The 25,112-nt window shown below is 40.9% G+C and overlaps 2 long non-coding RNA genes across 5 annotated transcripts in view; one reads left to right on the forward strand and one right to left on the reverse strand.

Moving 5' to 3' along the window:
• Window positions 1-9,817: 9,817 nt before the first annotated feature.
• The window catches only part of LOC147754402 (uncharacterized), a 37,381-nt gene continuing 22,086 nt past the window's right edge, over window positions 9,818-25,112 (reverse strand). Inside the window, exons 4-6 of one of the 3 annotated variants that reach the window (XR_015317351.1) lie at window positions 11,512-11,780; window positions 10,795-11,190; window positions 9,818-10,543 (exon numbers count right to left, since the gene is read on the reverse strand). This is a non-coding gene — a long non-coding RNA (uncharacterized LOC147754402). Of the gene's footprint in view, window positions 10,544-10,689; window positions 11,191-11,511; window positions 11,781-25,112 lie in introns of those variants that run through there. The other 2 variants (XR_015317352.1, XR_015317350.1) reach the window with 2 other exon arrangements.
• LOC111253846 (uncharacterized) lies at window positions 15,611-23,544 on the forward strand. Of its 2 annotated transcripts, none has more exons than XR_015317353.1 (5): window positions 15,611-15,690; window positions 16,127-16,426; window positions 16,782-16,953; window positions 23,155-23,227; window positions 23,358-23,467. It is a non-coding gene; the product is annotated as an uncharacterized LOC111253846 (long non-coding RNA). The 2 variants fall into 2 exon arrangements; XR_015317354.1 differs by lacking the exon at window positions 15,611-15,690 and adding an exon at window positions 15,899-16,035 and having other exon boundaries at window positions 16,314-16,426; window positions 23,358-23,544.

Below are 25,112 nucleotides of genomic sequence, written 5' to 3' on the forward strand. Positions count from 1 at the left end.
AATCCTGAGCTAGCTCCTTTAGTATCTTTTTTCTGATACACTGTCTCTTGCTCTCAAATTTTTCTTTTACCGCAAAGTATGAGGACCTTCAAAGAACGTGAAGAAATCTTAAGAGTTTCAATGTTGTCCTAATGAAATAAGCATGTGAGGACAAGGACATTCAATGATAATGAAACTCGTTTAAGGCCACTCAATTGGCCGATCATCGTCGTCTTCTTTTGTTTTCTCAATAGCGATAGTTAAAGATCAACAATAGATATGTATTTAGCCTCAGAGCTTTCTCATGGTTATTAATTGCTAAAATGGTGAAATATGGATTTCAGGCACGCGTACAGCTCGTAAGTAAATACCGTGCAAAATGTTTGTGTTCCAGTTATACTAACGAACAAAATAATAGCTGCTCTCGGAACACTCAGATGCCAAAAGTGCCGTTAGCTTATCGGTTAGATTCAATTGCTGATTTCGTCTAAAGTTCACCTTAGGAACGGTATAAGTTAGGGACCGACATAACTGAAACTTCGCAACTAGAAAACCTTCAGAACCTAGCCGTTCATTCGACTTCTCGGTTTTTCCAGCATTCTATTAAGAAATTGCACCAAAAGTATACACGGTATGCAATTACAAGCTATTAGTTTTTGAAAGCAGCACTGGGAAAACAATCTAGTGTGTGCACCGGATTATCGAACGCGCGTTCGCTTGAATGGATATCTCCATTTTAACGTTTTCCCTTCTTGTTTTGTACTCGTTGGACAGCACTAGTGATATGAAGCTCTCCACTGCATTTGTATGAAATAAAAAAAAAGTAAGGAAGCGTTCGACTGGCACCTTCTGCACTTAGTTGGCCTTAAAGCAAACATCGAAGGTCCTATTGTAATTAGGCCAAGCGAAGATATAGGAAAGGTCACGGTATTTAAACTCAAATTTCGCTTCTTAGAAAAAAGTCCATGGGAGACAAAACGCGGCTAATTTTTCTCAAATGTGGCACTCGATCCGTTTGATTTAGTCTTTGAAACAATTTCACCCACGCGTTTCTACATCAGATTAGTTAATTGAATGTCAAGAAAAATAACAGTATCATTGCAGAGTATTGATAAGTATAAAGAAGCGCCCAATATGATCGGTTTATATGAAAAAAACTCAACCTTTCTTAGTTACATTGAAGGCGCGATGGCTTCGTTAGAATAGTTACAGAAAAAGGTGTTTGTGAAACCACTTGTATTTTACAAACCCGAGAGGAAAATTACTGTTTTTACTGAATTTTACTGTCTGCCCAAGTAAATTGAATGTCACTTCCGCGTCATTAGGCAGCGCGATAATTGACCGGTTTCTACTTATAGCGTACAAACAGTTGAGAAAAAATATAACATGAATGAGGGCAGAAATTATATTCCCTCATACAGCCATAATTAATTATATAAATTGAAAAACCCGCTAGTCATCCTGTCGCAGACTCAAAACTTACTGTGCATAGAATATTCGCTTTAAAAAGTTCCAATTGTAACAAGCATGCTCAATTAACGATCCTAGCTGATCTTCTAATCCTTTTGTATCGCAGTCTGCCCAGTATCACGGGTGAATACCGCCTGAATATGGCTTAACTACTTGCTCAACATCCTTCTTAGACAGCGAAGTAAGAAGCAACGAATACAGATGCTTCTCATGACCCCAGAACATAGGCAAAAGTTCAACTCCCCATAAAGACGTCGAAGAGCCTAGGAGAGCTGAAGTCATTCGGAAGGATTGGCCTTAAAAGGGGTTTAGAATAGGTGGCGTGATATTCGGAGGACAATCGAGACGGAAATTTTCAATTGTTTAGAGATCCAGGGTGCACATGCGGTGCTGCCATTGAAACAGAACTTTAGTGAACCGAATTTAGTTGCTGCCGCAAATTCATGCGTTCAGCGTGTATCAATAGCTGGAAAAATAGAATAGACCGCCAGATCAAAGCTGGGCCATCGTGGAGGCTTGGCCTGACAACAGTGCTGGCCTTAGATACAAAGATGTTTTACATTTTCCCGCCTGTTAGCTTCTACCTCTAAGGTATTCAACTGGTGGAATGGAAAACGAGTGCTGCCCTTGAGTGCAGATTCCACAATAATGACTATTGAAACGGTGTTGGGTAGGCGGTGCTAGAGACAAAAGGTGCTTGAGTTAAAACATGTATGAAGATTAGGCCAAAACCTCACTACACACGACCTATAGGAACACGCTCAACTTAAATTTCGCCGAAAAATTAAAAATACGTTTGCTCTTACGGACAAACTTAAATATGTCCGTGCTAGTTCTATTTATCCGCGTATAGGATCTGCAGAAAGTGACACACAAGTTTACTGTGTACATTAAACTTTCTACAATATCGTTTTTTCTATTCAGTTCCTGTTTTAGTTGGACAGCTACAAAACAAATTAAACTGTTTTTGACAGTAAAATAAAAAAATACATACGTTTTCTGCCAAGCTAAAATGATTGTATGTTACAATGCATAGGGATAAGGATCAATTGTTGCTACGCGTTAATATTGCTTGCGGAGTCAAGTATCGTGTATTAAGGACCAATAGGTCTCCGGTTCTAATCTGGTCGAACACATGCAAAGCGATGACACCTTGTACTTGTAAATTTGTTAATAAGGTATATCATTATATATATTTTTTTAACTATGAGTCAGACAGGTAAAACACGCATTGTTTAATGATTAGACGACGTATATATTCGCCCTAGGGGCTTGTCCGTCGGGGAGAGACTCTATTGACTTTGGAGTATCTGTCATAGTTGTAGGCTCATGGGCGCCAGAGTATTCATTCCTAATATTAGGCGTTGATAACGTTATGTACCACAATTAAGCGTCTCAAGTATTGTATTTATATTTGTTACTTCTGTATCCACAAGTTACGGCATCGAATTTGTTATAATCGGGTTTCATATCGTAGCCTTTTTTTACTTGTATTTTCATCGGGAAGCGCCAATATGGCCCATACGTTTGAATCCATTTTAAGGAATCACCGGCAAAAAATTCTAGCGCCTCCATCGAATAGTGGTTTTTTTCTATGAAAGAAGGCCTTGTAGATCGTCGTGCCTGAATGCCCCCAAAAAGACAATCTTCTGTTACAACGAAACATCTAAAGAGTAACTCACGTGTACACACCATCAGTGTACATGTAGCAAAAACTATTTCCCGTAACGGGAAACAATTTTTGCTGATATCGCAGCTGATCCTTCCCCTCCAATGAAAACAACAACAAGAGCAACAATGCGATATACGAATAAGCCGCACTCCAAATCAGGAGCTGTTACCGGCGGGGCGCGAGATCACGAAAAATCATCCTCATCGAGCCTTCAGGCTTTACGCGTACGTAAAACGCGCTTCTGCGTACGCATTATGAGCAGAACGTATGATTAGGCGAATAAAAGCACAAATGAGACATCGGTCTATTCATTTCTGGACTTGTAAATTTGATGCTTAAGCTCTTCTACATCGGTTAACTGATTCTGGTGATCCATATAACCTTATACTGGTATAGTGCCTTTGTTCGGTGGTACAAAGTTAGTTCAATATGTTAGCTTTTTGCAGAGGTTGTAATCTCGATAACTACTTAAAGAAGGATAAGTTGAACTATTTAGATTTTTATTAAACAGCGAAATATAAAATTGTTCTTGTCGATTGTTTCTTATTTAGATTTACAGGTGGGTTAGCGTCTAGTTCGTCGTTTCAATTATCCAGTACAAGGAGCTTAAACCATTCTTATTTAACTTACTAGAAAATAACTTTTAACTATTCATATTGAAACGGCAAACAGAATTAAAGTTCTTGAATGATGGCTTTCCACAATCTTAAGTATATAAATATTTTTATGTATTTTAAAGAGGCTGACCGCAAAAAAACGCTAATGCGCCATTGGTAATTGGGTAGAAGAGATTTGCCAACACTTGAAATGCGTGCCCAATCCTAGGTTGGGCGATGAAGCTTTGGAGCTTCTCTAGTATCACCTCAAGACGTCCTTCATCGCCGGCATCCATTCCAGTAGCCTGCTTAAGCAGTTCTGAATATTTTCAAGACCGTTGCTTAGCATGACCGCGGGGTTTTGATTGGTGCTGGGATTCTTGACGTATAACACGTTTTCCGTTATCCATCGCCTTTTATAGGCATTCCTCTGTCTACCATTCGGGGCACGCGCCTGGTAGGGATCCAGTAACCCCTGCTTTTTGCGCCATTGGGGTTTCGTGTCTCATTCACTGGTTGGGGCCCTCCGGAAAATATGTATATTATTCATCCAAAATGCCCGCAATATCTGTGCCATTTGGATATATGTGGGGTAGATAATTTTCCTTTCTGGCTTTATCGCTATTATCGCTTACGTTTACGATGCAAGATGTAACTACTCACGGTGAAAAACAGTTCGAACAATTCATGAATCAAAAGCCATATCATTTAATTTCTTGCCGCATATTAAGGGCGTGTGACAACACGCTTTCGAAAGACCGCTTTGACCCCATCAAACATGCATTTCAGTCTATACGGTCCTCTCGAAATGGACTAGCCAGAGGCCATGTTGGGCAGTCTTCTGTAACGGTTACAATCTTGCGCATAGAGCCCTTAATCGAATACTGCTCTTAATACGATTGATACCTACGCGCGGTTTTGTCCTTCAGTATCCTTACTATGAATTTTACACATACGAGAGACTATACCAGTGAGGTTTTGTTCTTCGCCGATATATACCATATAGATAGCAGTCACTGGCGATTAGTTGATGAAATCGTTCTCGTTTGGTAAACCATTTCCAGTCATCATAATCTATGCCATCATAGCAGCTTGTTTAGCAAATTCTGTAGCCTACCGCCACTCCCTTTATCTTAAGATGAGTGATGAGTATAGGTCACGCACAGCTGTGGAGCTCAAGAGCTCGACTCAATGTGGCTTTGGGATCTACTCGCGTGTCTATTGTGGGGGAGCATAAAGCTCACGTATGATTACAGCGTGATCAATCCTTTATCTCTGCGTCTCCGGGGGACAAGATGCCTGGAACTGCGCTAGCAGGCATCTGGAATGTCCAATGTCACATACGTCAGATTAAGAACTGTCCAACAATGTTGGCGCAAAAAATTGCGGAAAATACAACTCAGAGTTTTGCGAAGCGATGCCAATTTTTAGCTTATCATCGCAAAGCCTATGTTTCGAATTAAATGACGCATTTGTCTCTGTAAAGCTACAGCGAAGAAACACAAAACACAGACTTCATCCCAAACTCTAGCCTGTAGTCTCAGCGCCCTTGTTGTTACCTGAGAAACCAGCTGTAGTGCCTGGGTGGATACTCTGACCACGAGGATTACAAAGGAGTGAAGGTAACAGTAAAATGTAAGCATCAGGACTCATAAAGCACTCTATGTTTATGTGTAGTAGGGCACAGAAGCACAAAGCCTTGTCCCGGCGAAACAGATCGCAGAAGATAAGCGTATCGTCCGTCCAGCCAAGCAGTATTTAGTCTGGCTCTACGCTGATGGCGTAGGTCAACGGCTATTGGAGTGACTATGTCGGTGTGACCATATGCGTATTGTTGAACTATAGCCAATGACAAAAAAAGTAAAGGAAACGGTTTGCGCATGGCCATTAAAGTGTCAGAAGTCAAAGCCGAGTGAAGATAACCCTTTGCACTTTGCTGAGGATAACTCAACACTTTGTTGCGAAACAGAACAAGTTGCGGATGTCTGCAAGAGAAGCTTGAGATGTTTGCTTTAAAAGTTAGAGGCCCATGGACACAAAAAACTAGACTCAAAATATAAAGGTAAGTTGCAGCCAAATTCGGAATATAACACAGGCCGGCAGTATCAGTTCACCAGAAGTACTTAGCTATATAGTGGTATCGCATTGTTCATTGTTTGTTACACCGGGATGTTCGTCTGCAAACAGAAAAATCACCATTGACTTAATAGATTAACGTGTCAAAATAAGACCTTTTAGTACAATTTGATACAGGTCAATCGCAAATGTATGTATGTTTCAGTTAACCGAATCATCAAAGGTAGATCTACCGGCCATTAATGTTATTGCACTATCAATTAAAAACAAATTTATTATACGAGAAAGTCGCACCGCGTAACTAATAAACGGTTCGTAAATCCTAATTACGTACAAACTTATATCCTTATCAATCATTTAGCAGACGCGTATATTTTGCAATCTGTAGCAAAAACATACAGCTACATCAACTATAGCTAAGATTGGCGGTATCAGATCTACGAAGTAAAACCTTTCCGCAGTAGCGGACGTCAGACTTAAAACACCCACTTAACTGATAGCGTATCATTCAAGAAATTTACGTGGCTTATGGCCATTTTGTGATTTTAGCGCTTTTTCAGGAAACTCTGTGTAAGTATACGTCAGTCAATGGGAACAAGCAGAAGTCTTTGTCGACACTGCATTTAAGACAAACTTTATGGAGTTATTAGCAACTTACTCCGAATTAACTTATCGTAAGAAGATTACTATTTTATATCGATTTACTATAAAATACAACACGACCCAATTTAAGGATAATTTAATTTAGAGTTTCGCATTCATTAAAACGCACAGATCACAATGAACCTTGTTGTAAATATTGATTAATTTGATAAATACATTTTATAAAGCTGGCATAGTTATAGATTAATCTAAGCTTATACAGATAGGCTCTGAAGTTGGGCTAACAAATTGACTTACTGATCCAATTTCACTACATGGACCGACGTGATCTCTGCTACTCCCAATCAATCTTCGAGTGTTCACAAACGGAATTTTTGTCTGGCTTATGGTACTCGTATGTCTTGCAAATCAGACGATAAAACCTATGGGATTGTAAACCTAGTGATAATACGTCTATTTGACCTATTCATCCGCTTCCAATTGTTGTCAGTCGTAAAGTCAGTACGCGTTGTAAAAAATGACAGGTCCTATGTTCTCCTGCTAACTTTCTGGCTGTCGACGACTAAGCTATGAGTTAATGAGGTTTTTAGAAGATAAGACGTTCGGCGGATTTTTTCTAGGAACGATGGTGGATCGCGTGAAAGCCAAATATCAGTTTTCAGAACGCCGGTTTGACTCTGTCAAGGTTTTCTGAATGATCTAAATCTGTAGGTAGCTGCTAACGCAATCTTGGGAGCGAATCATTTGTGATCCGTGTTCACTCTGCTGGTTTCAGCGGCCATTGAATCGTGGAAGCCGCAACCAATATTTTTCTGACTGTTTCTTCGATGTGTATAACAAATCGTTGTGGTTAAACCGAGGTACGTAAAGGAATCAAGTCTTTCGAGAACTCCCTCGTCTAGGGGAAACGGGTCACTCTCGCGAAGCGTTCCTACCTGAACTTCGTAGCTACTGTCTTTCCCTCATTAATTTAGATGCCAACGTCCATGACGTTGCCGTTCAGTATTTGTATTGTCTGCCGCGGATCAAATCGGCTCCCGCGTTAGCCTACGATTCAGGTTCACAGAGGGATGTGTGAGCGTAGGTCATCAAAAGAGGAACAAATGGGGATTTAGATTGTCCCCAACGCCAAATTTGTTTGTCTGTTTCACCTCGTGTTCCTTGGCGACCTCATCGTCCACCATTACCGGGTTTCTCTGTGGAATATCTTTCATCAGTCCTAACATGTTGAGCTGCTCTCCCTGCTGTACCAGCTTTGTCAACGCAATGCTTCTGAAGTGGAACGCAGCTTTAAAATTGACAACGGCAGTGTAGACGAAATACCTTAAGTGCTTCAAGATTTTTTTATATCTTCGATCAGAGTTTTAAAGGCTGCCATCATTGATTTAGCAACGCGAGATCTGCGCTTGGTAGAGACACTACGTTTATAGTTATAAATTATGAATCCATCGATCGTTTATTTGAAGTTATAAGTTAGCTATGGGTATTATATGAGAACGACGATGCTTATTTCTACATTGAGATGCATTTACGATATGAGTCGCTAGGCGCGGCGTGGTACCTTTGAGTGCATTGCCATAATGCCCATTAGGATGTGGCAACTGCTAATTAAAATTTCAACGTTGGCAGATTCTTACTACGGTGTATGATGTTTCACAGGCAGTTAAAATGATTAAGGTCCGCCTAAAATACTGCTCAGTGACTTAAGTATTAAAAGTTAACAAAAAGCATTCGGCGATTTTGTGTCGGTAGCTGGTTGCAGCTAAGTATAGAAGGTCAGGAAACAAACGATCGAACAATATGCGGAGTAAATAGTTTTTAACAGTATGACTTGCCGTAATATACAAACATCTTGGTCATGTCCGTGTTTTCAAACTCTAAGGCTTTCCATGTCATTTTAACCCACTCAGGTATACAGTGTTTCGTTCCGCACATTAAAAAAAGAAAGAAATTTAAATCGCGAAGGTTTCCTCTATCTTAAGAAACAGACTGACTCGTAGGCCGATTCCGCTCAAATCTGGAGCATTGACCTTGGAACTCTGGAAATGGCGCTCTCGAAGAACTTTCTATATACATATATATATATATATATAAAAAGTAATAATTTTTTTGGAAATTATGATAGTTCGAAACTTTCGCCACCAATGCTCATATGCTAAGCACATCGGGCTGACAATGTTTGATATAGTTACAACGTCGATCGAGCACCCTATCGTGACCTAGCGCTTTTCCTCAACGACTAAGTAGTTTAAAAACTGTTCAAACATCATTTCTGTTTAAAGAACTTACAGGATTTCAAATGCTGTCTAAAGCATATGTTCCACTTGTCTGAAACTAAACCAGAACATTTCTGGCTAAATTAGACTACAGATGAAAAACATAAGGAAATCAGAAACTATTCTCTAATAAAACGCCCGTAAACATCATTTTCTCAGCGATGTGTACGCCATAGCCGAGCAACAAGTTTTCTGCAAACGGATGTGTCATATGTTCATAGCACCGCGATGCCAGAAGTATGGCGATCTGCAGTTACAGATAACTTAACTCGTCTGCATTATATTGCTGCTGCGACGTTCTAACAGTATATCACCTTCAGAAAATCTGCGTTTGTTTCGATTCATGCCTAGTAAGTTGCCCTGGATAAGCAAGCAGGTGATCAAAAATGGTCGATGTTAAGTTTCCGAAAATAAGCTTTTCGGTCTGATCTAATTAAGCTGCTATACCCTGTACGGCGCTCCTGAAAGGTTGCTTAAAGACTTCCCAGTCTGTTTACTAAAATTTAAGATACAGTCACTAATAATAAATGACAGTGTCATTTCTTCGGAAGATCTGCCTTGCTAGCAAAAATTATGTAACAGTCTATTTGTCCACATGTCAGCTGAGGTTTTCTTACTGCCTAGAGTATTATCTCATCGATTTATACACCCGTGCAGTTCCAAATAGAGATTTTTCTGATCCTTTGCAGGACTCCGATCCTAGCAACGGCCGGCTTTCCGCCAACTTTCGAACGCGCTGTACGGACAGGCTTTTTTACACGACATAGGGTATATGTCAGAGTATTGATATGGAAAATAATTAATAGCGCAAGTTACTTTTATAATAAAATAGTTCAACAATAAAACTTGTAAATACGAGCTGTTGCTGAGTTTGGTGTATTAGGTTACCTGGAAATATTTAACAAACTTGACGTATGTAAGGTAACATAATTCTACTTCGATATATGTTAGATGCTTTCCGTTCCGGAAGCTTTTTGACAGCTGGGTTCTGATGAGTCTCATTGGCTTAATCTCGATCGAAGGTTCGTTTTTTTTTTTATTAATCCGAGCCGTGAAACACAGGGATGAGGTCGTCTGTTACCTTTGAATAATAATATTTGTGGAGGTTGCCGTCATGCTATACAACCATAAGCTCTTCAGGAATTGGAGATGATCGAATTTGATCGCTCCTGCCGTTGGAAGTTGACCCCACTTTCCCGTTTGACCCTCCTCTGGCGGACAGATTGACTGACGCGTATTCCTTTTGCGGTAACCACAGCTTTCCCGTCCGAACAATTGTCACTGGAGTACGACGCATGCGTATCAGTTCGTCCTGCACTTGGCTCAAAAGGAACTAAAGTTCTGTTCTGTCCTGTACTAATAAGGTTGTTTACCTGTTTCATCTTCGGTGTTCTCCTTGCAGTTTCATAACAAATTTCTTGAGAAATCTTCTGTCGAGCCTACAAGGTGAGCACGGTCGAAGCTTTATTCTGCTCAAAAGTCTCAATGATCAGAGCTACCAATTTCCGTTCATAAGATCACAGATACTAGTAGTCGTAGAAAAGCAACGAACTAATCTAAATATTTACGGAAGTTTACATGCTAATGGCTGGTAACATAAACGTTATTCAAATACTTTGATCCTGTAAATGGTTCCGGACCAGCTAATAGTTTCCGTTGAAGGCAGGCTGATAGCTTAACTCCATGCACAATGATTAACATATTAGCTCTTTTCAGAGAACTAAACGCTTTTCGCGCGAAGGCGTTTAAATACATTATAACACATGAGTCGTAACGCCAGTTGCCGCAAAGGGAAGCCTAGATTCATTTGAAATATGCACTTTGGTCCTCGTCAACGGCAGCTGGCTTCTGGGCGCGGGCATATTCTGATCCTGGAAAACATTGTAGCAACAATTTGTGAGGTGTCCACGTTACGAATATCTCGGAGATACCCTGTCAACTTGCCGAGGACGCTACAAAAGACTAAAAAAATATAACTTCAAGTTAAAAGAAAAAAAACGCTTTAGGGTGTTTAAACAAAAATTCTTTATTTAGTAGTAACGATAATAGAAACATCCACAATGAAAGAGAGTTATACGAAGAACATTTGGCTGATCTCGTCCTAAGCAAGAACTCTTCCTACCTGAATCAGAAGCCTACAAGAGTTTCAGGTAGGTCCCGCACGAAACACCGCTAGGAAACCGAAAGCGCGATTGGAACGACCACAAGTCGGTATTACGGCTGCCCGATTTGATGTATCAAAGGGATCTATTAAAGGAACGCTGACTTCTAAAATCTTGGCAAGATTCACGATATTCTTGAGAAGAAGTTGTGCTTCAAGTCATATGTCAAATACTGCTTACGTTTTCATAGCTAAGGTTTGTTTTAGTATCCAGCTAGAGTAATGGGTGTTCGGGGGACCCAAGGCTCCCACGTGGTCACAGTTTCGGCGATAGTGGAAATCTGGACAGTTTAACGCGATGATTTCTATTTGATTCGTTACGGAGCTGCCCGGTACACGACGTATAAGGTTCGGATCCTGTTAACGAATGTATGTCCCAACGGAATTAGAACATGTTTACAAAATGACCAACAAACAGATGTTACAAACAAAGTGAAGCATGCCATGGATCTCTGCCCTGAGGGACATTTTAAGCTCAACTGCCTTCTTTGTTCGAAAACAGGGTGGTTTACAACAGCTACGTGACCACTACTACTCTAGCTCGAATGGCTACAGAATGTGAATATAAATAATTACGTCGTTGACTATCGTTATGAGAACTGTTATAAAAAAACAATGCTTTAAATAAAGCATCGTAGCAGCGTTAAGAGGCTGTCTATTAGATTCACCTACGGTTACCTGTAAGGAGGCAGAAGAGCGGCCGCTCGTTTTCGCACTTCCTTTTTGTCTCATCACCAATCGAACATGGCTTAGGCTTTTAGATGAAGTATCTGGGCATAGAAGGAGTAGCGGAATGTTACCCGTTCTACTTCGTTGATAAAAACGACTCTTACGCGCTTTTCAAAGATGACTCGTCGACCTCCGCTTATTTCTTCACAAATACTTGGTTGGCGGATCTTCGACTGGATTCAATCTTGAACCCATTCATCTATAACGGAACTATATTACTAGTAAAAAAAAAAAAACAACGATAAATCACATTGCTACAAAAAATCCATCGTAATATTAGCGCTGGGAAACCGGATCCGATGCTTACGGCTTGTACCCTTGTAAAACGAATTACTTTTGTTTCGAAGAGTACCTAGTTGGCAAATCAAGTTGGAAGATTAGGTACATCTGACAAAAGCCCGTTGGCATTACAGAGACTGTGGCCACGATGCCTCACAACCATTGGAATCTATGTAAAGTCTCCGATAAGCTTCTGTAGCAACTTCTCCGTTTAGACGAAACTACGTATATTCTAGAAACTGCTGACTTATCCGTTGTCGAGTATCACGACCACCCTTTTCTTCTGGGGTAAGTAGTTAATTTTTATAACTTCCTTTAAATAGTGAAGCCTGTCAACTTTAACGCTGAAGTCCTTTGCGTACGTCTGATATCCGCAATAATATCAGCGTGACGATGCGAACGCGATACGGAATTCGACAGTGTGTTCAACCTATCACTTCGCAGTCATTTGAAAGTAGCGAACTTAAAATAGGACCTATTATTAAAGTTTAACTGGGAGTGCTGTCGCGGTAACTACATCGATGATAACCAGTATCATGTAGGTTTCACAATAACAGGATAATAATAATAACAGGATATTTTCCTTTCTATTACACGACTCCAGATGGGGTGTAGGACACAGAGGCAGTACAACTTTATTTCTGAAGCTTAATCCGTTTATTATTATGGACTCGCTTTAATGCACCTGTATGAGAGGTTCCAGCTAAAATTTTCGGTTTTCGGAAATACTAACGAAAGTCCAACTTTCATCAATCCTTAAAAATTCGTACAAGGAAAACTAGGACATGAGTCAATTCGTTATACTGAAGTTGATATCAGCTATTCGCAAAGGACTAATCCGCGTAATTATATATATATATATATATATATATATATATAGACACATATGTATACAAAATTTAAGTCACTTGATTCTTTTAGCGACGCTAAATGCAGTTCGATAGGAGCTGCTCGTTTGCTAAATCTGGACGCTCATCCTTGCCTTAATGTCTCTCAAGCTTTATAAGAGATCTACATATGCCGAATGTACCTAGAAAAGATGGAGTAGAAATTCTGTTTATGCAAGATTCAAAAAACGAAATGTATTGTCTCTGCCGTTTCCAGTGAATAAATTGTCATTTATATGTAAACTCCGAAACGCTATATAGCAACTGTATACGAGCAGAAAGGAAGGACATCAATATTTTTTAATGCCACGAAAAGTCTAATACCAACAAACTTAACGTTCAGTGGTTTTGTTGAGGGTAAGTTAGCTTTTTTTAAATTGCAACCTTCACTTTTACGAGCTCGCAAAACTTGCTGGGAAAAATGACAATTCTCATTTTTTTTTTTAGGCGTTAGATTTTAAGTGATTCTCCAAAAGCTTTACCCATTTTGAAGGTTTAATTACCTAGTGTCAGAACTTATAGCTAAATATGATGAAGATATGACACTGCGTGCTACTTTGATCGGTGCAGTACACCTCGGACGTTTGTTTGAGGTCTTCTAAATCTAAAATTGTCAAAAATGGTGTCTTGACCTATGTCACTGATTCTTCAGATGAACAACACATTTCTTGCCTTTCCTTTGACGAAGAACGTTCCTTTGGAACGAAAACAGTTTTTCTAAGGTCTGTTTTGTATCGCTGTGCAAATTTCGAAAGACTTTGTTACCTCGGAATTTGTCGCACGCTAGTTGAGATAATTGCCGAATAAGATTCGATATTGTCCAAGAGCTTCGTAACGGCGCAGCTTCTAGAGGACCAATCAGTGCAATGATTTCTTTCGGTATTTTCTATCCATGAATTTTCTAAACCTAATCAAATCAGACTAATAGTGAGCAAACGAAAAATACGCACCCTAGCTGCCGCGTACTTGCCAACTAAACGCTTTCTGTGCCACGGCAGCTCCTTGTCTCCAATCCCGTAAACCTTTTCGCTATTATAACCCATGGAGCTTACAACTGCTGATACGACTTTCAATAGGTGTCCAGTAGAGGTATTTTACAGCGGTGCTTACACGCTCAAGGCACGCCCGCCATTCAGAGGAGGTTTGCGTCGCTCTGAGACGCTGAATATTGAGCTAAAGTTATTTAGATCTGAAAAAAAACTGTTTGCCGATGTTCCCGGCTAAAGTCATTCTAAAAAAGAATCAGTGACAGTGTGCTGAAAGCTGTTCCTCCATATTAGGATCGGGTTCTACCCTCTCACTAAGTAACGCATCTGCGTCACGGTAGAGACCTGAGATTTCGCTGCCATCTGCGTAAGGTGCACTAGATAGCATTTAAACCCAGCCTCGATCTAGAGTCCCTTCGAAGGACGAATTGTCCTATCCCATTTTCGAAAATCAGTAAACCGATTAGTTAGTCGGCGAGGTTTTTTTGTTGGCGCTAAAACGTCTCCAAGCCAATATTTTCCGCGGCATTCAGTCCATTCATATATGCTGCAATCATCGATGTTGGAAATACTCCTGTACAGCAAAATTTTTTCTAATATAAATATCACAGCCAATATGATCAAATTGTCAACAAACGAACTTTTCAATTCTCAGGCTGGTTTGATAGGCCTTATTACTCAAGCAGTTTTGACAACCAGTAGATAGAGGCCATTCACAACCCCAAAAAAGGTGACTGCCGAATTTTCGTGCTTATGATCTGCGTCCACCGAAAAATTTCTGCCAGCCAATACGAGCCATCTCGACGTTCTTTCGCACTCAGCCTGCCGGTGCAAAAACTTCCTGACATCTTCACAGACTTTGATCGCTGAGCTAATCACGCGGCGCTGCAAAATCCGTTCAAGCATTCCCAATGCCCGAGGAGCTTCGAGGGGACCGGCTTTCTTTGCGGCCTTCAGTTGAAGCTGCGCACTTCCTGGATGGCTGGGGGCGACCTTGCCACATCGCCACGTTCCTCGAACAACGCATAGCCACCGAAGTCCGGCCCTAGTACACATGCAGCGAGCGATGAACACGACGTCACCTGCTTGCACACTATATGCTGCGAAATTCCCGTAAGCAATAGTCCATCCGTTCTGGTTATCGACACTGCTTACGAACTCCGTAAGCCGATCGACCACCTGCCATGGGTTTTCGTCGACAAAATCATTGACAAAATCCACCAACTCTGCCAGCTCCCGGGTACCGAAAAACAGATTGAGTAAAACGTCAACCCGACGTTTTCCGCATGCGCTAGTGGCAGTTTCGCACAGTGCATTGATCAGGGGGCGTCTCCAGTCGTCGAAATGGTCAATGGTATCATAGGTACTATTCGCTTGTGACATCCGCGGGGCGGGAAGTTCTGACTTTGGCGTTTCTATTGTCGCGCGACTCAAAACGGTTAGTTTCTCTTCCATTCGAAAAGTCGATTCAGCTGAGAGTCGCGGTCTCTTCTCCACCGGAGCCTTGTCAGCTGCTGAGCTGTCTGCAGATAGCATTCGTGATTTTAACGGAAACTCAAAATTCTCCTTGTCCTTCATCCTGCACGAAGCAGAGAATGAGTTCCTGCGCTGTGTACCCTGTTATTACGTTTTGATTTTGTTTTATGTAAATCAAGGGAAGTCCAACTGCGGACTGCTACTTCGATTATGAATGACGGTAATAATACACGGCAACAATAATAGCACCCACTATAATCAACCAGTAGTTCTAGCTTCCGCCACGACTTCAGTTGTTTCTAACTATATTGTTTTGAATTTGGTCGCCTTGGTTTCCTTCTCTGAGGGCCTGCTTTCTTCAGCACACAGGTGGATAAGCAGCAATTTAGTATCGTTTTTGTCGAGAAAATAACGATTGTCGAAGCGTTCGCACAGCCGCAAAGGACTTCAATCTTCTAACAATTTGAGTTCTCGGGTAGAAAAGTCTTCCTGCAGCTTTGGTGAGAGTTATCAGATTTCAGAATATTTCAATTATTGTTCCCAGGTAATTTGTCATAGGCGGACAGCTCGAAATGTCCTTAACCCTGAAGTCTGCTACGGCATTCGATGCCATCCGCATTTTGAATACCGATGCGCTACAGAAACGCAGGACCTAAAATGAGAGTCCGAAAGTGCCTATTGTGTACAGAACTTGGTATTTAAAGCTACGGATGCTGGTGGTTTCAGTGATGCTCGATATTCAGTTTATAGACTGCTCTTTTTAAGCCTTTTATTGAGATAGCCTGTTTGAGCTTCCTTAGAGTTCCTGCGCGCTTCAGCAACTGGAGTTATTTCAACAAAAATTCGTGTGTATCAACAACGTTTGAGCCGTTGGCACCTTTTTATATACAGTAGACAATAAGTTATAATTTTTTTTTTGTTAAATATTAATTTCAGGATTCAAGCGCAGATGCACTTAATTTAATTTGGAGAGTCTGGTCATTATATCTACAACTATAGGTGGTACCTGAATATAACGATTGCCTTTTTACTAGAAAAATATACTTAGGTATGTTTTATAATTATCCTACCTTCAACAGCGACGCAAAAGGTAGAACTTTGGACTTTATTCTGCATGCATCAGGTAACATTTCACTGGTTCGATCTTGCCTTCAAGTAACGCGCTGCGAATATCGCACGTGGATGAGATACCAAGACGCTAATTTCGGTCTTATAAGACCGAATAAATGACCAGAGGTAAGTCAAATTTTCTGTAAAAAATAGCGTCTTTCAGCTAGACAGATCTTACCTTTAAAACGTGTTACTCAGTTCGAAGGGTCACAGCCAAAGCTCGTTTGTCTTGGGGGCAAAATAATGTTGAGACTGGATTAGCAGACTAGTGTGATTCCTTGTTTAAGCGGTTGACCATGGACCCCCACCTACTATTTATAGAAATTAAATTTCGCATGTTTAAAAAACTACTAGAAATGTTAAAGTATCTTGCTTCACGGTTTGAAGCTAATACGGGCAAACCCGTATTGTGTTGTATTGGCAACATAGTCTGTTTAGTATGTTTGAGCATTAGAGTTGTTATTTTTATTCCTTTTTCTAGGTTACTCCTGGCCCAGCGTCTCATTTAATCGTACTATGGGCTGAAGAAGTGGCGACCCGAAAACATGGAAGTTTCCAGAAGTAATTACCGGAGGGTTTCTTACGGCCGTTACGGAACCTACTACGCCGTCGAGCATTCAACTTATGTTCTCTACCGACCCATTTGAGTTTGAGTAGGTAGAGTCAATCGCACGTCTGTTCAGGGATCTTTTCGGTTACACTTAAACTAGCTGCAATTATATTACTAAACATTATGGATGTTATTATCTCAATACAATTTTTAAAATAAATCTGTTTTTTATTGTTGTAATTCGGTGCTATTTATATATATTTCCCATGCTTCCCCTTTTACCTGGTTTTTCGTTTATCTATTCCTCATATGTCTCAGTGTTGCCAAAAGCCCTCTGACTACACGACCCTGTGCCGTAATAGATCCGAAGCAAAATGGGATAAAGTAAAGATTTCCGATATTTCAGAAGCAGGAAAAACCACTAAATGAACACGCATTGGACTCAGGGCCCATCTGTTTGTACGGTGCATATTTGGTCCGTATTTGTGTCAATATGTGCGCCTGTTTATACTATGTTGTATACTATTGACTGTGTGCGACATTTTTATGCAAAACGGACCTTAATGAACAGTCGCGCCCAGCGAAGTCCAACGGTCTCCCGTTCTGTTGTTGTTTGTTCCAACAGAAGCCATCTTGAATGACTGTTGATAGACAGGAATATTGTTGCAAGTAGAAGTTCCCTCGTGGTAGATGGAAGCGACGCAGAGTTTGAACGGCAAGGCAACAAGAGCAGATGATGCCCTTGGCTGCCCCTTCACTCCCAGTTTCTTGGTCCCCGTTTTAACCCCTGCTCCTCTTCACGGGCGCCGCAGTGCAGTCATCTGCGATCGGGTACCTACGTGGTTGTCTGTTACCGCTAAATGCCGCAGGCAAACCTGTTATCAACTTGACGATTATGGAAAAGCTTGGTGGATCCAGTACGGGTGTAAGGGATCCTTTGGTCGTAAAGGTCCGTTTTTGATAGAAGATAACACCAAAAATTGTCTATTTTGTGAGCAATCCTCTGATCTATAATGATGAGATCTACAAAGACAGTCAATTTCTGCGGTTCAATATCTCATATGCAATAACTCTCTATTTGAGATTTATAGATTGGCTTTTGTTGGAGGGTCGCAATACATCCACTTGTTGATTTTAACATTTTAGTCACTGGGCACGTTGAAGACAGCGACATGTTAAGCAGTTTTATAATTGGTCTTTCGTAACACTTTTAACAGCAGAAGTACATGCATTTTGTATTAAGTCAGCTTCTTTAATATGGCCCGAATTCATATGGGGAAAAGTTAACGGCGTCGATGATAAATTCAGCTTCGCAACCCACAGCTTCTTTTTATGACAAGCCTTGTCAGCGAAAAGTGTTGCCGTTAAGTTCTCGCCAGTTGCAGATGAATTAACTATTTAAGCTCAAAATATATTTGCACGTGGTTTTACTCTGTGAACGCTTTATGAATTAGAATTATTTTTTGCGCCTACGTGCGATGATGGATTTCTGGATTTTCCTTCCGAACTAACTAGAAACTGCTTCCACTAGAAGTAAGCAAAAAAAAAGGCTCTCTTCTTTAGAATTCAGCTGGCCATTCAGATCGCTTCGTAAAATATTCACCTCTTTAGATTTCATATATAATAAAAGTTTTTGGACCAATTGTTTGACGAGCAACAATTGTCCAAGAACTCTTTGATCAACTCCGATTTATCTGTCAGACCTTAATTTGACCGTGAGGCGCGATCTCTTAGGATGCCCATCTTGCTACCGTCTCTGGCCAATGACCGATCCGCGTCCATCTTAACCGACCCACATATCTGCCCAGTGTAGTTGAGAAGTAGAGGAGAGCAAGAACGAGATAAGAATAATAAAGAATCTGGGTTTCTCCGTCTGTTTAATTTGGGCTTGGTGGTAGCTGTTTCGCAACATCATGTGCTGTATTCTCAACTACCTGACGACCGGCGGGCCAGTTCATCATATTGTAACGTTGCCCCAAACAGTGAAGGTATATTCAGTTATGGGCTAGCTTCCCACCGTTGGACCAAATCACGAAAGCCTAAAAAAGCCACCTAGAACCATCCTGTTCCGCCTCTTTCTCTAATAAATTGAGTTTAAGATAATGAACAGCCCTGCAGTATTAGAAACATCTGCGGGGGCGGTGCCCTACATTGGTTATACAGCAGCTCGTCGCCTTGAGCCACTTCGTCATTCTTTAACTTTGACAGGAGTAGCTCAACTTTGCCAGTCTGTGTCGACAACACAAAACGAATGTTAAATGGAGGAAAGCAAGCAGGTCTGAGGACGTTATGCGGTGTTGCAAGGTATGGAATAATGATATGGGGGCAGCAATAGAAAAACGAGGAAATTGAAAAGCCTCGTCTAGTCTGATGTTTCTGTTTTTGATTATTAATCTCACTTAATCAAAGGACCAAGCGTATAGTTGTTCTTACAACTGCTAATGATTCGAAGCGTCGCGAAAAATGTGTGAAAACTATCAAAAAGCGACGTACTTATAAGCGAACGAATAGTCGTCGCTGAAAAAGTTGCACATACATCCATACGGGCGATTAAGCAGGACTCAGTGGTCTTCGATCGGTCGGTTTCGAAGACGAAATTCTTTATAATTAGTTTTTATTTATATATGAATATACATTAACGTTTGTTTTAAAATAAAATGAAAAAACAAATAATCACAAACACAAATCAAGCCTCAATTAGATAATATCGTCCAAGATAATAGTGATGTAATACAAATAACTGTTTCATCCGCTTCAAGGCCCACCTCTAAGATATTTCTCTGACTTGTTCTCTGATTTAAAACAAAATTCTGGAAAAAGGAATGAAGAAGGATGGCACCTAACATTCGGTTGCTTAGTATTCCGCATGGGTGTATACGTTTCTATGCGTCTGGTTATTTATTATTGAACCTTTCATAATCTACAATAGATTGTAGTACCATTCATTGCAAGTTAGTCAACGAAAAATGGATTATTTTGATTTTCATAATGTTTGAAAAGTACAAAAAAAAAAAGGCATTTTTTTGCAACTTCCATGCGCAAATATGTGTCGTGCTTAACCGCAACACGATCAGTGGAGTATGCGCAGCCAATACATGTTAATTCAGAGTAAGGAACGTGTCCGACACACCGTTAGAAATTTGACATGTTTGTTCCTACTGTTGTTTTCGACGTGGTCCTATTATAGGAAACATTTATATTGTTGCATCATTTCGTATATGGATTTGTAGCACTGCAATGCATCCCATACATTGTCGACGCCTCAAGATATATTACTCACCTTCAATTTTTCTGCTTCGGTTTTCTACTCAGGCCTACATGAATCACAAGAAGCGTAAGTGTCCGTGACGGAAAACGATCTTATACGAAAATCCGTCTCGTTAACCTAACAAAGGCAGAGGCTTATTAATCTTGCTGATAAACGGACTTCGGTCGAAAAGGCTCACGCGGAGCGAACGAGCAAATTAACTGTCCTTTCACAGCTGGGCCTTGCCCAGTGGATGACGTTGATTAACCTCACAAGTGCGGACAGAAACGTTCTGTTCACTGCAGAAACTACGTTCGGCAGAATGGAGTAGTTTACCGAGTGGTGATATCGGAAAGGCGCTTGGGAGAACGTTTGAAGGCATAATTCGTTTAAAAGGTTTTTCGAACGAAAGGATTGCTGTCCTTTTAACTTGAACCATTACTGCAACGACTCAGAGAGGGCGAGTTAGTTCAGCTTCAAAATACAAAAACGTCCAACGTTTCTATAACGCTAGAGGCTAATAGATGGCTTGACTTAGATAAAAAGGATGCTTTTCGTCAGAAGAAACACAATCGATTTGTTCCTGCCGCACAGATGCATCTCGTTAATGCGAACTTTTCGTTTAACGGCCAGTTAAATATATCTTCTTATCACACCTGCTTCTTCTCTTCATTCAGGTCACTAAAGACATTGTAAATTTCATTTCTCTTGGACTTAAGCTCCTTTTTGCCAATGATGATGATCACGAAGGAACTAATTTTTCTACTATATCTTGTGTTTTATACGAGCGATTCTAATAATCTGAAGTAAAGATGTGTGTTCATAGCACAACTTCTGAATGTACACAAAAGAAGGGCTGTAGAAGAACGCTGGATGAATAACGTCCATAAACAGCGCAAACTGATAAATCGTCCGCGAAATTCCGGAAATCGACTTGGAAAACTCGGAATATACAAACCCCGCTCAAAATGGAGAGTAAAAAATATTGTTAGTTAAATTTCAAAGCACTTAACCAAACGACCACTTTTTAACTCGAGCTTCCGGTTTCTTTGCCTCAGAGCTTTTCTGATGCCCACATAACGTGTTCGTTTTAACTTATCGAATTAGATAGCAAAGTAAAGTCTGCGTAGCTCAAATTAGGATCTCTCCAATTGAGAGCTGAATAACTCTGCACAGGCTAAAGGTTAAATCGAACCGGTATTCTAGATGAATCAATTTCATACACTAAGAGGGCCATATAGGAGCTCTGTTAGTTACTGGCAGTCATATATTAATGAGCTTCACTGATTAAACTGAAATTACTTCTAATGGTTTTTTTTTTCTTTTCAATAAGCAACTGGCCCACGTCATTCAATTTCAACGATGTGATACAGTAGAGGCACGAAATATCTTACGTAATCTACGCTTTTTCGGTTATTAATTACGGACCTGAATCGTCGGACAGATATGTGTTTCTCAGTGAAGACAAGTTACATAACACGGAACGTGTTCAAGGAAATCAAAACAACAGCTTTCTTAGCTTGCAGTTCCATTTTTTTGATCAACCCACAGTTACCTAACAGTAGCAGGACAATAAGTTGTATTCCTTTCTTCTAAGTAATATGTTAAGTAATTCAGTATCTACTAAAGACGTTTCGTGATAGTGGAAAATCTTGATATTCCAGCAAATCGTGCTTAGGGAATGCCCTTTCGTCTCGTGTAGGCAAAGCTCGAACTATCTGATCTAGTCCGATCCCGTATAGTTTTAACAGCGAGGCAAACGTATGGTACAGCCATACGGCATGGTTGGTTAATGAAGACCTATTGAAATGAAATACGTAGTTTTGTCATGCTTCATAGGTTAATTGATCCGATACCGGACAACTTTCGGAACAGGTAGGCTTTTCTGGCCTGACTCGAATGAGCGATTTAGCGCCTAGCGTGCTGGCGATTACAAAAGCGTGAGTCATTGCGTACAGAGGCATATAATCAAAAACCCTATGGCATTTCAAACAAAAATAATAGCCTCGTGCGTGTAAGCGAAACACATCCGATTCGAAACCGACAGGTGTTTACTTGCCAGCTGCCATTTTCCCCGCATCCCTTCTCCATGCTTCTTTCGAGTTTTTGAAAGCAAAAAAAAAGCGCCCATAAAGATTAAATGAAGTCTTCATGGGCGCACCTTTATTGGAGAATGTTGCACACTAGTCCATCTATTTAGGCCCAAATACAAGCCAAATATGAAATCCTTTACAAGGATCACTTTTAAGAAGGTTTCTTCCATGTCGTTTAAGATGCTGTCGGTCCTGATTTAAGTTTTTGTCAGGTCTGGAAGTATGATCTCGTTCTCATCTAATTAGTTCTTCTTCACCATCTTCTAGCATCTTCAACACCAGACGAAGTAGTGTGACATCAGTCAAGGGTGTAGAACGCTCTCTGCCTCAACGCGTGTATAGTAACGTCTGATTATTCCTTCTTCACAGTCTACGCATATAATTCGAACGATATGCTATTGTTTAGCGATCGTTCCATAGTTTCCCGTGTTGTCCTTCCCATGATCATATGGCCGAACGACCATATGATCAACATGGGAAGGTTTGTCATGTGATAAATATTCCAGCAGAGTTCTTGCGAGTGTTCGATCTTTTACTCGTCGATAGATCGTTTCAAGGATGATAAACTACCCTATACAGCCATTCTCTCGTTCTAGTTGAATAGTTCTTCCCTATTTTTTCCCACTATCTTGCATACATATAGCTCAGATTTAAAGTGCTCATTTCCTGCTTATACATGGCTTATAGACGGTCATACTGCTTAATGCCATGTCACCTCTGGGTCCTCTTCCCGCCTGAGCTATACCCTATATTTCCCGTGCAGCGCCCCAAAAAAAATCAGCAATGCATAACCGCTAAGCCGCTCTAAATATTGATTACGCAATCAAATGAATCACGCCTTAATATCGGCGTCATGATAAATAATGCAGGTGTCTGGGAACAAGTGCGTTAAGGTGATACCCTTCCCGCTATTGTGAACCAAGTAGGTTATTGTTGTTGCCGTTGTCGCTGTATGATATTACAGATTCACAGGAAATAAGTTTGAAATCTAAAAAGGAGCTGAGGGAGGGATCGTGACAAGCGGCAGCCGATACGAGGTAAGTGCCTAAGCTGCGCGCATCTTCGCTTGAAGCTGAGCCATTCTCATCAATCAGGATTCCTTGCGTAGCTCGATCACGATTTAGATGCTCACCCGATTACTGCCATTCATTGCTTTTCTATCTGCAGCTTCTGACATTGAACTACGGCGACCCACAAGCTCTGAGCGTTCTACCATCATCGGTACCATTGCTTTAGCTAATAATCGCTGGGATCTGGGGCCTATTCACTACAGGCGGTGCGAGTACGCAATAGCCAAGATTGGAAGCATCCGCGCACTGCGTCTCTATCCTTTAAGGAGCACCCCGAAAATGTTTCATCCTTTTTTTTCAGCCGCGTTTCAATGATTACAGGCAAGTCGGGCGAATCGGGCGGAATGACTGGCATCGGGTCGATTACTACCTATCGAGACGGCGACTTTCATTCCAAGGAGTAAGGAGGGAATTGGCTTCTTAGGCCTATGCAGTTATCGCTCTCAATATTCATATGGTCTGAGCTCAAGAACTTCTGTACCATAGCAAGTCCTTTATGCGCCACTAGGTTACCTAAGGTTTATTCCTACTCGTTTTAAAGTAGCATTTTCCAAAGTGATTCCAAAGGGATTTAATCGGGAAGGAATGAACGGTGAAAACTTTCGGTGTGGTTTAATCGAGCCAGCCCGTTAGATTAAAAGAAAGACCCTGTAGTGAGCTTATCGAAACGTAAGCAGTGTAAGAGTATTTGAGTTATGCCCATCTGTCATATTGTAATATTAATATCAATCGATAGGAAATTACTGTGGAAGGCTCGCACTGGAATCTATGATTTGTCACTGTTAAGTCTAATGAAATAATTTCGAGAGCATCGTATCAGTTTGAGGGATCTGATCTTGACTCCAGTCAGGACCTTCACACTTGTATCGTAATTCATATCGTCTTTGAAGGACTTCGGATAAGTTCGTATGATTACCAGAATTTTTTAGCCAGCGACCTGCCGCTTACGTTATGTTGAATGAGTGAGAGGTATTCTCTTATATGTTAGCATACGAATACGCTCAAAAACACCTGCAGCCTTATGAGACATATACACTCGCTTGCTTACCACACATATTATAGAGATTATCTATGCTATCGTTGCAACATTCGAATTGAGCGACAACTTTGTTTGGCTAAGGCGGCGAGTACGTAAGACATTAAAGTGATGATATTGTCGAATGGCAATAAAGGTTTTTCAAATGAGAAAAGTATAAAAATGATAGTCAAAGCATCTTTGAACGTTAAATGTTCAAGGACTAGCTGCATTGTTAGCGAAGTACTAGTCGAATTATCTCTTACCTTTACTCATATTGGTAGCGTTTTTTGCCAACCAGTCCACTAAGAAAGAAAAGCATGTAAAATAGGGATCTTCGAGGATCCTGCAAGTTTTCATTGGGTCGCAACTGCTGTTGCTGCTTCTGCCATTGTTATACGAACTGCCACCTCGGCTCGTAGAAGCGAAGAGCGTTAAAGTTGGTCACGAGCTGCGGCCGAGGTCGTTCTCCGGCGCATGGTGGGATTACAGTCAAGAAGTGAATTATCGTTCGCGATACACAGCCGGCTATCGTACTGCTGAGTTTGCCAACGACACCCCGCTCTATCCTCAAGCGTTACCTCGCATCTTCGACGCGCCTTACCCGCACTTTTCCTTCAGGGTGGCTTAGGAATCGTCCTAGCAACTATTGGTCGCTCCTTTTTGTAGAATCCAAGCTGCCGGCTTGCTGGTTTAGACTCGTCCTCGTGTTTAGGATGAAGGACCCTTCAAAAGTCTGGAGAGTTTCGAGGTTAACCCCGAAAAACTCAACCCTCCTCGCAATCACATTCAAGCCGCGGGAGAGCATCCCCGGCTTTGAGTCGCGCGTGGCCGACT

Source organism: Varroa destructor, unplaced genomic scaffold, assembly GCF_002443255.2.
Source record: "Varroa destructor unplaced genomic scaffold, Vdes_3.0 BEIS01000007.1, whole genome shotgun sequence".
Lineage (NCBI taxonomy): Eukaryota > Metazoa > Arthropoda > Arachnida > Mesostigmata > Varroidae > Varroa > Varroa destructor.